Raw genomic sequence first — 15,230 nt, forward strand, 5'->3', positions numbered from 1 at the left:
ATGCAAAATGAACCACCAGCAGAAGAAGTTGAGGCAGATACTAAAAATATTTGGACAGATAGATGTATAGGAAAAGTTTAGAAGTTAGTGGATCAAACTTTTTTAAATGGGACTAGCTTGGATGGGCTTCTTGGTTGCCATGGTCCAGATGGACTGTGTCATGAACCCTTTGGATCAGTGGGAGACCCCCTGAAGGCCCAAGACCTTGACGCTCTACTTCACCTGAATATCGTTAAGTTACCTTGTTTTGCCTGTTAATTGCTCCCTGAAGTTTTCTTGTACTGTTTATTAGTAACTGTGGATTTCTCGTGTGACCTTGTACTATTTAAGTGAAGAGTGCTGAGCCCTTGTCACTCAGTCTTGAACTAGCCTTTCCACAGCGACATTCATTCCGAGTGACCTGCATATCTTCGTTGATTCCTTTGTGAATGAGTTCTGTCGGTGTTCTCTACTTGACTCTCCAGCTTGAGTTCATTGTGACAGGCTGAATGTCTGTTTCTGTGCTCTGTGATTCCGTGATCCTATAAGGCTTATGTTTATGTTAATTGTTTATCAGCACAACCAAGAATTTACAGAAATTCAAGCTCAATATAATTCTTGCCTATAACAACAATACTATTACATGCTTAATTCGAACCATGTCATTGCTGGCACTATTGACGAGGAATGTAGTGGTGACTACTTCACAGGCCAGTCGATGAGTTCAAAGATATGTTTGTTAACCTGCATTCGTACCGCATTCCAATTTCTTTTAACACTATTCCCTGAGGCAGCATGTTGTTGAAACCCGTAACTTTCCAGTGTCTTTCCACTGACGTAGTAACTTCCCAAATGTTGTTATTTATTTTATTTAGCGATACAGCATGGAGGAGGCTCTTCCAGCCTTTCGAGCCTCGCCACCCCAGCAACACCCTTCAAATCCGATTTAACTCTAGTCTGATAATGGGACAATTTAAAATTACCTCACTGCTACCATCAATGAGGCTCCTGTACCTCTTTCTTGATGGTAGCAATGAGTAGAGTGCATGTGTTGCTTGATGGGGTTGCTTTTTGAAGCATCGCCTTTTGAAGATGTCCTCAATGTTGGGGAAGCTGGTGTCTATGACACAGCTTTTTCTGATCCTGCCCAGTCACCCCCTCCATATCAGGCCAGCTCGCTGCGGTACATCTGTAGCAACTTGTGAGAGTTTTCATTCACAACGTTGCTAATAAGGGAGAACATTTCACAGGCCCTCATCATCCACTCTGATTTACTTTTGCAGAATTAGTTTCCTGGAACAGCTGTGGATCGTGGCATCTCGCAGACTCCTGCCCATCCCATTGGGAGGTGTCACGGATACTATGCAAATCAGAATGTCAGCAAGCCTCCTCGACATTTAGAAGGGAGGGTTGCTGGAAAAAGATCAGGACATTCTTGTTGGGAAATGTAACGGTTCTTGTCCCCAACCCAGAATTGATGAGCTAAGTGGGCTGTGGCTGAACTGATTAATTTGTCTTTGAGTTCATGCATGACTGTACATTCCAGCCACTTGGCAGCACCGTCTCCGGTTAAACAATCACAGACAGGGTATCCAAGTTGTACCATCACCGAGCATGCACCAACTGCCAGCTTTGCTTATTAACATCACAAGGCTCAATGGTCTGAGCAGACTGAAAGTCTCAGGCTCCAGAGACGTTGCTTATCTCTTGTAGTGGCAAATAAAAATCCGTGGCTCAGCTCAATCACTGATCTTTGGCACGAATAAACCACACAACTGGATAAGAATTAAAAGCTGATTAATGTGGAGGCCAACTATCTTCAAAAGTTGGAGATTGTCTTTGTTTTTATTTTATTTCAAAGTTCAGCACAGTAATAGGCCCATACGGCCTAACGAGACCACGCCTGATTAAATGTGACCAATTAACCTCCCAACCCATACGTCTTTGGAGGGTCAGAGGAAAGTGTAGCACCCAGGGGAAACACACACGGCCATGGGGAGAACATACAAAACTTGTTACAAATAGTGGCGGAGTTGAACCCGGGTTGCTCGCACTGTAATAGTGTTACGCTGACTGCTACTCTACCATGCTGCCCTAGACAGCAAAGTTGCAGGTATTCTCTCCCTGAACAACACTGTTAACTTCCAGGTTTGGGTGATGGGGTGGTGATAAATTTCCATCAAGGTATGTGTAAGATGCTCCTTCCCTCCGCTAGCCTGCAAGTTATCCATGGGCAAGTGTAGCACAGGCTTAGCCTTCCCTCGTGCCCCCCCAACGCCCCTGATCAGGGTTCCGTGAAGCCATGGGAGCAGGTGGTGGATGGTCGTATGAGCAGCTGGTGCAGATCACAAGTCCTGGTTATGTCACCATTGACACCAGGCAGAAATCTCTAAAAAGTATTGATAATGGGCTGAGGTCACCCATCTTGGAAAGACACTGCCCAGAAAAAGAAGGCAGTGGCAAACTATTTCTGTAGAAAAATTTGCAGCGTGGGGAGGGGGTGGGGTCTTCCCCACAGGCAACAATCCCTCGCTCAGTAGACAGATGAAGACATTGATAGCGTAAGATGCTCCAGGCCCATTTCGTTTGTTGTTGATGTGACAGATGGCAGGGTGCTTCATAGCTTCAGATGTTGCAAAGACTAGGCCTTAAGCCATGGGCTTGCCTGCTGCTGCAGTCCAGGAGGGGAGATGCTGGATGAGGTCCATGCTCAGTCAAGGGCTGGAGTCTCCCATCAGTTCTGCCCCCCCCCCCCTCAGTGTTTAATTGGTGGAATAACATGCTGGATTGTGAGCATGCATGCATGCGTTCATCTGCGGACTGCCAGGAACTGCACCATCAATTTGCGGGATGTGTCGCTCAGGCAATTGGACTATATATATGTGTATTTTTCTACGTAACTGAACGTTTTATTTGCTGTTTTGAATGTGCTGTGTGTGCCTTGTGCTGTGTCTGTTTTGCACGTTGGCCCCAGAGGAAAGCTGTTTCGTTCATCTCTGTTCATATATGGCTGAATGATAATTAAAATTAAACTGTTGCATTATACTTGAACCTCACTGTACTTGGGCATATGACTATATATTTAACATGCCTTTACTTACAACAAAGCTACACCTAAGGGGAAGTTGGAGAAGTGCTTAAGGAATATGGAAATGGAAAGGTATGGTTATTAAGACTGACAAAGTGGGTAGGAGGAGGCTTGGCCCTGTTCTGTTAGAATGAGAGTTGTTGCATCATTCAGTGTAACATGGTCCACTAGAAAACAATCAGGCAGGAACTTCATGTCATTCCCTGAATCAGAATCAGGTTTATAATCACTGACATGTCATGGAATGTATTGTTTTGTGTCAGTAGTACGGTGCAAGACATAAAACTTACTTTAAGTTACAAAAATGTTTAAGGCAAAAGAGGAATAGTGTTCATGGGTTCTTTGTCTGTTAAGAAATCTGATGGCAGAGGGGTAGGAGCTGTTTCTAAAATGTTGAGTCTGTATCCTCAGGCTTCTCTACCTCCTCCATGATGGTAGTAATAAGAAGAGGGCATTTCTCAGATGATGAGGGTCTTTAGTGATGGATACCAGCTCCTTTCTCATGCATCTACAATTCCCTTTACTCCACTGTAATACTAATATAGCTGATGTTAGCTTCTCCTACTCAAACTGTAGGGCAAATTCTATCTTATATGATCACTTCCCCTACGGATTCCTTTTACCTTAAGCTCTCTACTTAATTCCAGTTCATTGCACAACATCACAATAGCTGATCTTCCAGTGCACTGAACCATGAGCTGCTCTAAAAAGCTGTCACGTAGGCATTCTAGAAACTCCCCCTCTTGGGATTCAGCACCAACCTGATTTTGCCAAACTACCTGCATATTGAAATCCCCCATTTCTCTGCTTAGAACCGAGATGGCTTGTCGAATGGTGTGTGAACAACAACCGGATTCTCAACATGGCTATGACAAAATAGACGGTTGTGGACTTCAGGAAGGCACAGGTCGACTACTCTCGATTGCACATCAATGTCTCTGCCAAGGGGAGAGTGACAAGTGACCAGTGCATGTAACGGATGATATAACCTGAACACACAACACTTCCTCACTAGTCAGCAAGACACAGCAGCTTCTACACTTTCTGAGGAGACTGAGGTGTGCAAGGCTCCTCACCCACATTCAAAGAACTTTCTACAGGGGAGCCAGGAGAGTGTCCTGTCTGGCTGCATCATTGTGTGGTACAGAATCTGCAAGGGATCAGACAACAAGACCCTACAGAGGACAGTAAAAACCACTGAGAGAACCAGTGGGGTCTCCCTCCCCTGTTTGTGACATTTACTGGAGCACTGCAGTCGAAGTACCCAAAGGATTGTTAAGGATCCCTACCAACCATCCCACAATCTCTTTGACCCATTACCATCAGGAAGAAAGTACAGGAGCATCAAGACTAGAACTGCCAGACTGGGTAACAGCTTCTTCGCTCAGGCAGTGAGACTAATGAACACCCTGCCACCACCGAGGTCTCGTCACTAGGACAGCAAGCTGTTTACTGTCTAATGTTTACCTGTGCTGTACTTTACTATATGCATTTTGAATTATATTTTAATAATTTATTTATAGTATAATATTTTGGTCTAAGGGCTGTGTGTGATACATATTGTGTGGGTGCACCGTGATCTGGAGGAATGTTTTCATTTGGTTTTATATATGTGCAGTCAGATGACAATAAACTTGAACTTGAACTTTTTGAAGAACCCTTGGTGAACTGTTGCTGTGGGCACTGACTGTATATTCATGATCTTCTGCTGCTGTAGACCTCCACTTCAAGGTTCAACATGTTGTGCATTCAGAGATGCTCTTCTGCACACCAGTGTTGTGACACATGGTTATTTGAGTTACCGTCACCTTCCTGTCAGCTTGAACCAGTCTGGCCTTTCTCCTCTGACCTCTCTCATTGACAAGGTGTTTTCACTCACTGTACTCACTGGATGATTTTAGTTTTTTGCACCATTCTCTGTGAACTGTAGAGATATGTGTGTGAAAATCCCAGGAAATCAGCAGTGCCAATCAGGCAGGTTGCTCTACTTTGTCCTGAGTGCTGTTGAACTTCATTAGACTGATAATTAATCCCTATAATTAAAGGAAAATGCACTGCCACTGACATGGGCAGAAGTCCAACAAGTTCTCTAATACAAGTGATTCTTCAGATGCAACACACACAAAATACTGAAGGAACGCAGCAAGTCAGGCATGATCTATAGAGGGGAATAAAGAGTTGATGTTTTGGGCTGAGACCCTTTATCAATACACAAAATGCTGTAGGAACTCAACAAGTCCAGTAGCATCTATGGAGAGGAATAAACAGTGGATTGATGAAGGTTCTCGGCCTGAAACATCAATAACATCCCTATCCTGGCTGAGGTCAGAATCACCCCTATAATTAAACTGCTCTGCATGTTTGGAGTGAGGGAGAAGACTATGGTAGGGATGTGCAGCTAGTATTTTTCCGAATGACTTATTACAAGTGGCTGAAGGACAAGGTGTTGGTTGAGGAGGATGGTGAGTTTGAAGAGCGAGTTTGGGCAGCCCGGTTTGATCCTGACTTTGGGTGCTGTCTGTGTGGAGCTTTCATCTGGATGCTGCATTTCCCTCCCTCATCTCAGCGACACAGGGGTTTGAAGGCTAACTGACCACTGCAAATTACTCCTGGTGTGCAAGTGAGTATCCAAATCTGAGAAATCTCCACCCACCTCTGATATTCTCTCTTCTCCCCTCTCCCATTGAGCAGAAGATACAAAAGCCTGAAAGGACACACCACCAGGCTCAAGGACAGTACTACCGCACTGTTGTAAGACTATGCAATATCCCCCTAATAACTTGACCTCACAATCTACTGTACCTTGTCATTGCCTTGTATGTTAATGTTGGTTTGCACTGGACATTCTCTGAAACTGTAACACTTCATCTTGCATTCTTTTACTGTTTTCCCTAATTTTAACGAGTTTCATGAAGAGGAATGTATCTTCACATTACTCCTGACTCCATTGGTCCTAAGGACCTGGTTAGATGACTATTGTGGGCAATAATTCAGGAGGAATCTCATTCACTTCAATCCACTGTTATTCCTTGCACTAACAGCAGTGAGGTAATACTGCAACTCTATAAAACCCTCATTAGAACATACTTGGAATATTATGTTGCATTCTGATCATCTCATTATAGGAAGGATGTGGAAGCTTTAGAGAGGGTGCAGAGGAGATTTACCAGGATGCTGCCTGGATTAGAGTGCATGTTTTATGAGGATAGGTTAAGGGAGCTAGGCTTCTAGATAGGTGGAGGGGCAGGTAGAGGTGAGGAAGCAGGGTGTCTGCAGAAGGACTTTGGGAGAATGGGCAAAGAAGTGGCAGATGGAAAGCATATGGTCATGCACTTTGGTAGAAGGAATAAATGGAGAAAAATTCAAAAATCAGAGATGCAAGGGAATTTAGGAGACCTTGAGCAGGATTCCCTAAAGGGTAACTTGCAGGTTGAGTTGGTGGTAATGAAGACAAATACAATGTTAGCATTCATTTTAAGAGTAGAATACAGATGCTAGGATGTAATGCTGAGACTTTATAAAGGCATTGGTCAAACCACACCGGAGAATTGTGAGCTGTTTTGGGTCTATTATCTAAGAAAAGATGTGCATGCTTTGGAAAGGGTCCATAGGAGGTTCACAAGAATAACCCCAGGAATTAAAGGATTAGCATTTGATGGCCCTGGGCCTGTACGCACTGGAGTTGAGAAGAATGAGGGGGTTCCTATTTGAAGCTTTTGAATATTGAAAGGCTTAGATGGTGTGAATGTGGAGAGGATGTTTCCTATAATGGGGGAGTTTAGGACCAGAGGGCACAGCCTCAGAATAGAGGGGAATCCATTTAGAACAGGGATAAAGAGGAATTTCCTTAGCCCGAAGGTGAAGAACCTATGGAACATATTGCCATAGATGGCTGTGCAGGCCAAGTCATCGATTATATTTAAAGCAGAGGTTGTTTAATCAGGGTGTCAAAGGTTATGGGGAGAAGGCAGGAGAATGGGGTTCAGAGGAATAATAATCAGCCATGATTGAATGGCGGAACAGAATTATTGGGCTGAAGGGCCTAATTCTGCTCTTGTGTCTTATGGTCTTATTCTGTGCTCCAGAAAGCAACAGACTGACTTCGGGGACAGATTTAAACTGAAGGTTCAGGCCTTGCGTTCCCTCTAAGCAGCCTGTCAAAATCAGCCATTTTCTTTGTAATACTATTAGATCTTTGTCAGCTGACAGACAGATGGCCTCAGAGATATGGACATAAAGGCCACTTTTGATTGTGATGAAGGAGGACAAGTCACTCGGATCAGTAAGGGTTCTTGCTGCTCAAACCCTGCTTTGAGGGACAGACATAAAATGTCACTGGATCGTGAGAGGGCAGACATCCTGCTGGCTTTCTGTTGTTCATCCTGCACACTGCATGTGATTAATAACATGATAAATGGCACTGGTCCATAAATCAGACTGAAAGATGTTGTCATGACCTCATTAGCTCCACGCAACAGGAAACAAAAGGGAACTATTCCAGGCACCCGCTCACAGGATGTCACCGAGACCAAGGTTGGAACTGACTTCTGGCTTTTAACACTCTCCACGCTGGAGGGCAAATGGTGTCCGTCAATGGTTGGATGTTCATCCATCCATGTGCATTTCCCCTGCAAACAAGCTGATTCATTTATTCAACTGTGGTTAAGAAATTTGTTCGGCCATAGGCAAAGTGCACTATTACAGTGCAGCATATTGACAACTGCACTGGAATGTTCATAGACAAGAATCAAGTCCTTGTTTAATGCTGTAAAGAGGGAAGATGCGGAGGTTAGCATTAATTATCTAATTAGCCATCAGCAATAACACTAAACAATGAGTTCTGAAAAATTAGCTGCAGCATGTCAGAAAGCTGTAACATTTCCAGAAGCATCTGCAGTGGAGTGGAAGCAAACCTTTGGACAGAGAGAAATGGTAGTGTAGCGGTTAACATAACACCAACAACCCATTTTCAATTCTGCCACTGTAGGAGGAGTTTGTAGACTCAACTCAAGAATCAAGAGCGGTATGGTAGCGTAATGGTTCGTACAATGCTTTATAGTACAGGCGTCCCACATTCAATTCCCGCCGCTGTCTCGACAGAATTTCTATGTTTGCCCCGTGACCGCATGGGTTTCCTCTAGGTGCTCCGGTTTCCTCCCACAGTCCAAAGACATACCAGCTGGTAGGTTATATTGGTCATTGTAAATTGTCCCGTGATTAGGTGAGGGTTAAATTGGGGTTTGCTGGGGCAATGCAGCTCGAAGGGTTGGAAGGGCCTGTTCCACACTGTATCCCAATAAATAAATAAAAATCAAGGATTAACTTCATTCATCGTACACACTTATATGTATTCGGAATTTGCAATGATGTGTCGGTCAGGGCACGACATGAAACAGAAATAGCATTCAACAATTATTAAGAAAAAAGGATCATATAAAAATAGTGTTAGGGATTAAAGGACGGTTATGGAATGAATGTGCATTCTCCCTGTGTTTCCTCCCACAATCAAAAGATGTATGGGTTAGTAGGTTAACTAATCACATGGGTGTAATTGGGTAGCGCAGGCTCATAAATAAATGGATAGAAAAATAAATAGAACATTGAAAAATTTGTAATCTTGTGATGCCTGTCTCTCATGTCCGACGATGGCAGGAAACCTGTGCGGGAGAGTTGTTAAATGGAAAAGCCGTTGTACTGGGGCAGTTCCACTCACCTGACCTCAGAAATCCGGCTCCAGTGGTACAAACAAGCATCACAAACTGGGGTCTTCCTTGGTTGCAGTGGATGACCGGGATGTCCTCTGGGACTTGCTCTCCACGGAGTGCTGTAGAACCACCTTCCTGGCTTCTGGATCTCACTGTAATCTCATCCACCTAGTCCGGCAGAGCCGACTTCACATGCTAGGATGGGCATGTTCCTATCTCACCAGGGTATGAGGTGCCAGCTACCCTCACCTGGTTTAGCCCGCCTGTCAACGCAATGTACCGGGGGTGTGGCCGCTGTCGCACGCCAACGGCTACTTGGAGCTGCAGGTGAGAGCTGAGTGTCCGGTGGGGACCAAAGGTGACTGAGCTGTCCCAGAATAGACATGCCAAGCCCCTTCACCAGAGGTGCTACCCCTCCCTGGACACCCCACATACCTGAGTTCCACCATATTACAATTTTATTTCTGTGCAAAATCATGATTATTTTTATGCGGGAAAGCTGCTGTGCTTATGATTGTGGATTAGAACATCAGCTTTCATTAGCGAATAATATATCTTGAATTTAATTGAATTGACTTTATTACTTACATCCTTCACATACATGAGGGGTAAAAATCTTTAAGTTACGTATCTGTCTAAATGTGCAATGTGCAATTTATAATAAACAGTATGTACAACAGGGCAGTCAATATAACATAGAAATACAGTTGTAACAATGTGAATTAATCAGTCTGATGCCCTGGTGGAAGGAACTGTCCCAGAGCCTGTTGGTCCTGGCTTTAATGCTGCGGTACCATTTCCCGGATGGTAACAGCTGGACTAGATTGTGGTTGGGGTGACTTGGGTCCCCAATGATCCTCTGGGCCCTTTTTACACACCTGTCTCTGTAAATGTCCTGAATAGATAGATAGATAGATAGATAGATAGATAGATAGATAGATACTTTATTCATCCCCATGGGGAAATTCAACTTTTTTTCCAATGTCCCATACACTTGTTGTAGCAAAACTAATTACATACAATACTTAACTCAGTAAAAAATATGATATGCATCTAAATCATTATCTCAAAAAGCATTAATAATAGCTTTTAAAAAGTTCTTAAGTCCTGGCGGTAGAATTGTAAAGCCTAATGGCATTGGGGAGTATTGACCTCTTCATCCTGTCTGAGGAGCATTGCATCGATAGTAACCTGTCGCTGAAACTGCTTCTCTGTCTCTGGATGGTGCTATGTAGAGGATGTTCAGAGTTATCCATAATTGACCGTAGCCTACTCAGCGCCCTTCGCTCAGCTACCGATGTTAAACTCTCCAGTACTTTGCCCACGACAGAGCCCGCCTTCCTTACCAGCTTATTAAGACGTGAGGCGTCCCTCTTCTTAATGCTTCCTCCCCAACACGCCACCACAAAGAAGAGGGCGCTCTCCACAACTGACCTATAGAACATCTTCAGCATCTCACTACAGACATTGAATGACGCCAACCTTCTTAGGAAGTACAGTCGACTCTGTGCCTTCCTGCACAAGGCATCTGTGTTGGCAGTCCAGTCTAGCTTCTCGTCTAACTGTACTCCCAGATACTTGTAGGTCTTAACCTGCTCCACACATTCTCCATTAATGATCACTGGTATAGCATATATACCTACAATATAAAATGTCCCAGTGAGGATTACAAAACACTGTTGGCATATGCAAGGAGATATCGGTACAGGTTACCAAATTCTGGAGAGAAGGAAGGTTTTAAGGAGTTTAGAATGGGTTATGGAGAGAATTCTGAATTCCAGGTCTTGACAGGTGAATCTATGGCTGATAGCAATGTGGTGATGATGTTTTCTGAGCACTTGAGAGGCCAGATTTCACTGGGCATCAGCTTCTCAGACAGAGGTATAAAAATAATGATAAAGATTAACTTTATTTGTCACAGGAATATTGAAACATAGCAGTGAAATGCATCATTTGTGTCACATCAAATCAGTGAAGATGATGCTGGGCAGCCTGCAAGTTTTGCCATGCTTCCAGTGCCAACATAACATACCCATAACTCACTAACATTTTTGGAGTGTGGCAGAACCCTACGCATACACCTTACAGACGGAGGCAGGAACTGAATCCAAATCATACAGCTGGCACTGTAAAGCATTCCACTCCCGGGTTGCCCAGTAATGCAACTGTACTGGTACCACTGGATATTAGGGAGAAGAAAGAGTGAGACCATGCTGAGACAGGAAAATATGGACACATAAACACAAGTGATCCTGCAGATGCTGGAAATCCAGAGCAACACACACAAAATGCTGAAGGAACTCAGCAAGTCAGGCAGCATCTATGGAGGGAAATAAACTGTTGACATTTTGGGCTGAGCCACTTCATTGGGACCGTAAAGGAAGTGGGGTGGGGGTGAGTAAGTCGTATAAGCCGGCAGGTGATAGGTGAGACCAGCTGATATAGGGGAGGGGAGAGGAAGAGAGATGCTGAGAGTTGATCAGTGAAAGAGGTAAAGGGCTGAAGAAGGGGAAGGAGGAGGGACACTAGAGAGATGTGATGGGCAGGTCAGAAGAAGAGAAGGGGTGAGAGGGGAACCAGAATGGAGAACGGAGACATGGATGCAGATTTGATATCCAAATGTTCCTTAACCAGGAGCCCGTGAAGGTCAGAGAGTGGTGCATTGTGGGTGAACAGGATTTGTGAGGTAACACCCAGGCCATCTGAGATTTCTTTTAGACAGCATCTTCAAAAGGTGATGCCAGAAAAAGGCGGCATTCGTCATAAAGAAACCCTCCCCCACCCAGAATGTGGCCTCTCCTATTCTGAAGATACACACTCAATGTTTTAAGAACAGATTCTTCCCCTCTGAATTCAGGTTTCTGAACAGACATTGAACCCACTACCTCACAATAAACCTGATTCTGATTCTGATCCACTAGTCTGCCTTCCCATTTTGGTTTCTAAGAACTCTTCTCCCTGCGGGACAGCAGGGCCAGTGAAAACTTGTCTCTGGTGTGGTATGTTATGGTGTGTTGGTTAGGAATGGGGAGGAAGTACAAGAGACTGAGAACCCTCGCCAAATGATTCTGAAACAGTTTCTTTCCTTCCACCATCAGATCCCATGAACCCATTACACACAACATTATTTGTTGCAAAACAACAAATTTCACATGATCTAAGTTAGTGATATTAAATCTGATTCTGATTCACACATTAACAGGTTAGTCACTATCACAAGATGCTATTTCAATGCACAGTGGAGTTAATTTTATCAGCTTACTGTTTTCTCCTTTGATTGTTATTGTCTCTCCGCAGGGAAGTGTAGCGGTTAGCCCAACACTTTACAGCACTAGCGATCACTGACTGGGGTTCAATTCCTAACGCCGTTGGTCAGGAGTCTGTACGTTCTCCTCATGATCACATGGGTTCCCCCTGGGTGATCCAGTTTCCTCCATATTCCAAGGCTGTATGAGTTAGAATTAGTGTACGTTAGTGCTGGAAGCACGGTGACACTTGCAGGCTGCCTCCAGCATCATCCTTAGAACACTGACACAAATAACACATTTCACTGCACGTCTTGATGCACTTGTGAAAAATAAAGCTAATCCTTTTATCTTCAACTCTTATTTCAAATCCCTTTTCCTTGGAAATCCTTTTACCCCTCATTTATATCTTGGGATGTGATTTCTGAACTGAGGGTAGAGACAGGTATATTGGAAGCATTTAAGAAACTCTCAGGTACGCACAGAGATGATATGAAAATGGTGGGGGGGTCTACGTAGGAAGGAAGGGTTAGATTGATCTTAGAGTAGTTGGCACAACATCATGGGCTGAAGGGTCTGTACTGTGCTGAAGTGCTTGATGTTCTCTGCCCAAGGAGGTAAGATTTAAACTGAAGGTTCAGGGTTTTCCTCTATGTTGTCCTTACATCCCCTCAAACAGGCTGTCAAAATCACCCACTTTTTTGTAATACAATTACATATTTGGCAGATGACAGACAGATAGGCTCTGAGATATGGACATAGAGGCCATTTTTGATTGTGATGAAGGAGGACAAGTCACTGAGAGCAGTGAGTGTTCTTGCAGTGGTAAAAAGTTCAAACTATGCTTTGAAGTGATTTTTGAATGGGTTCCCAACATCAACAATGATCTAAATAGGTTGATTTGGTTTTGCAGGATGGGGCAAATACATCCCAAGAGGGCAATGTTGCAATGTTACAGTAGTCATAGGGGACTTCAATATGCAGACAGAATGTGAAAATCAGGTTGGTGCTGGATTACAGGAGAAGGCATTTCTAGAGTGCTTACGAGATGGACTTTAGAGCAGCTCGTGGTTGAGGCAACAAGAGGATCAGCTATTCTGAATTGGGTGCAATGAACCAGAATTTATTAGAGAGCTTAAGGTAAAAGAACCCCTCAGGGAAAGTGATCACAATATGATCAAATTCACCCTGAAAGCTGAGAAGGAGAAGCTAAGGTCAGATGAATCAGTATTAGAGTGGAGTAAAGGGAGTAAAGAGGCATCAGACAGGAGCTGGCCTGAATTGATTGGAAAAGAACACTGGCAGGGATGACGGCAGAGCAGCAATAGCTGGAATTTCTGGAAGCAATTCAGAAGGCACAGGATATATACAACCCAAAGAGGAAGAAGCATTCTAAAGGCAAGATGGCACAATCACGGCTATCAAAAGAAATCAAAGCCAACATAAAAGCCAAAGAAAGAGAATAATAGACCAAAGATTTGTGGGAAATTAAAGGATTGGGGAGCTTTTAAAAACCAACAGAAGGCACCTAAAAAACGTCATGAAGAAGGTAAAAATGGAATATAAAGTAAGCTAGCCAATAATATTAAAGAGGATACCAGAAGATTCTTCCGATACATAAAGTGTAAAAGAGAGGCAAGTGTGGATATTGGACTGCTGGAAAATGAGGTAATAATGGGGGACAAGGAATGGCGGGCAAACTGAGTACGTATGTAGAAGACATCAGCAGTATGGTGGAATTTCCAAGTGTCAGGGGACATGAAGTGTGTGCTTACCTTTACTAGAGAGAAGATTCTTGGGAAAGTGAAAGGTCTGAAGGTAGATAAGTCACCTGGACCAGATACTGTACACCCCAGAGTTCTGAAAGAGGTGACTGAAGAGATCGTGGAGGCATTAGTAACAATTTCAAGAATGACTAAATTCTGGAATGGTTCTGGAAGACTGGAAATTTGCAAATGTCACTCCACTCTTCAAGAAGGGAGAGAGGCAGAATAAAGGAAATTATAGGCCAGTTGATTTGACCTCAGTGGTTGGGAAGATGTTGGAGTTGATTATTAAGGATGAGGTCTTAGGATACAGGAGGCACATGATAAAAGATGCCTTAGTCAGCATGGTTTCCTCAAGGGAAAATCTTGCATGTCAAATCTGTGGAATCCTTTGACAAAATAGCAAGCAGGATAAACAAAGAAGAATTGGTTAATGTTGTATATTTGGATTTTCAGAAGACCTTTGACAAGGTGCCACACAAGAGACTGCTTAACAAACTATGAGCCCATGGTATGAAAGGAAAGATTCTAGCATGGATAGAGCATGGCTGATTGGCAGGAGGCAAACAGTGGGAATAAAGGGAGCCTTTTCTGATTGGCTGCTAGTGACTAGTGGTGCTTCACAAGGGTCTGTGTTGGGACTAATTCTTTTCATGTTATATGTCAAAGATATAGAAGATGGAATTGATGGCTTTGTTGTAAAGTTTGCAGACGATATGAAGATAGGAGGTGCAGGTAGCTTTGAGGAAGTAGAGAGGCTACAGCAGGGCTTAGACAGATTAGGAGAATGGGCAAAGAAATGGCAGATGGAATACAGTCAGGAATTATATGGTCATACACTTTGGTAGAAGAAATGAAAGGGTTAATTATTTTCTAAATGGAGAGAAAGTACAAAAAACTGAGGTGCAAAGGGACTTGGGAGTCCTTGTGCAGGATTCCCTGAAGGTTAATTTGCAGGTTGAGTCTGTGGTGAGGAAGGCAAATGTAATTTTAACATTTATTTCAAGAGGACTAGAATAGAAAGCAAGGATGTAATGTTGAGGCTTTATAAAGCACCGGTGAGGCCTCACTTGGAGTATTGTGAGCAGGTTTGGGCCCCTCATCTTAGAAAGGATGTGCTGACACTGGCGAGGATCAAAGGAGGTTCATGAAAACGTTTCAAGGATTGAATGGCTTGTCGTATGATGAGCGTTTGATGGCTCTGGGCCTGTATTCACTGGAATTCAGAAGAATGAGGGGGGGATCTCATTGAAACATATTGAATGGTGAATGGCCTCAATAGAGTGGATGTGGAGAGGATATTTCCTCTGGTGGGAGAGTCTAAGACCATAGGACAGCCTCAGAATTCAGCGGTATCCTTTTAGACTGGAGATAAGGAGGAATTTCTTTAGCCAGAGAGTAGTGAATCTGTGGAATTCTTTGCACAGGCAACTGTGGCGGCCAAGTC

This window comes from Hemitrygon akajei, chromosome 26 (assembly GCF_048418815.1).
Source record: "Hemitrygon akajei chromosome 26, sHemAka1.3, whole genome shotgun sequence".
Taxonomy (NCBI): domain Eukaryota; kingdom Metazoa; phylum Chordata; class Chondrichthyes; order Myliobatiformes; family Dasyatidae; genus Hemitrygon; species Hemitrygon akajei.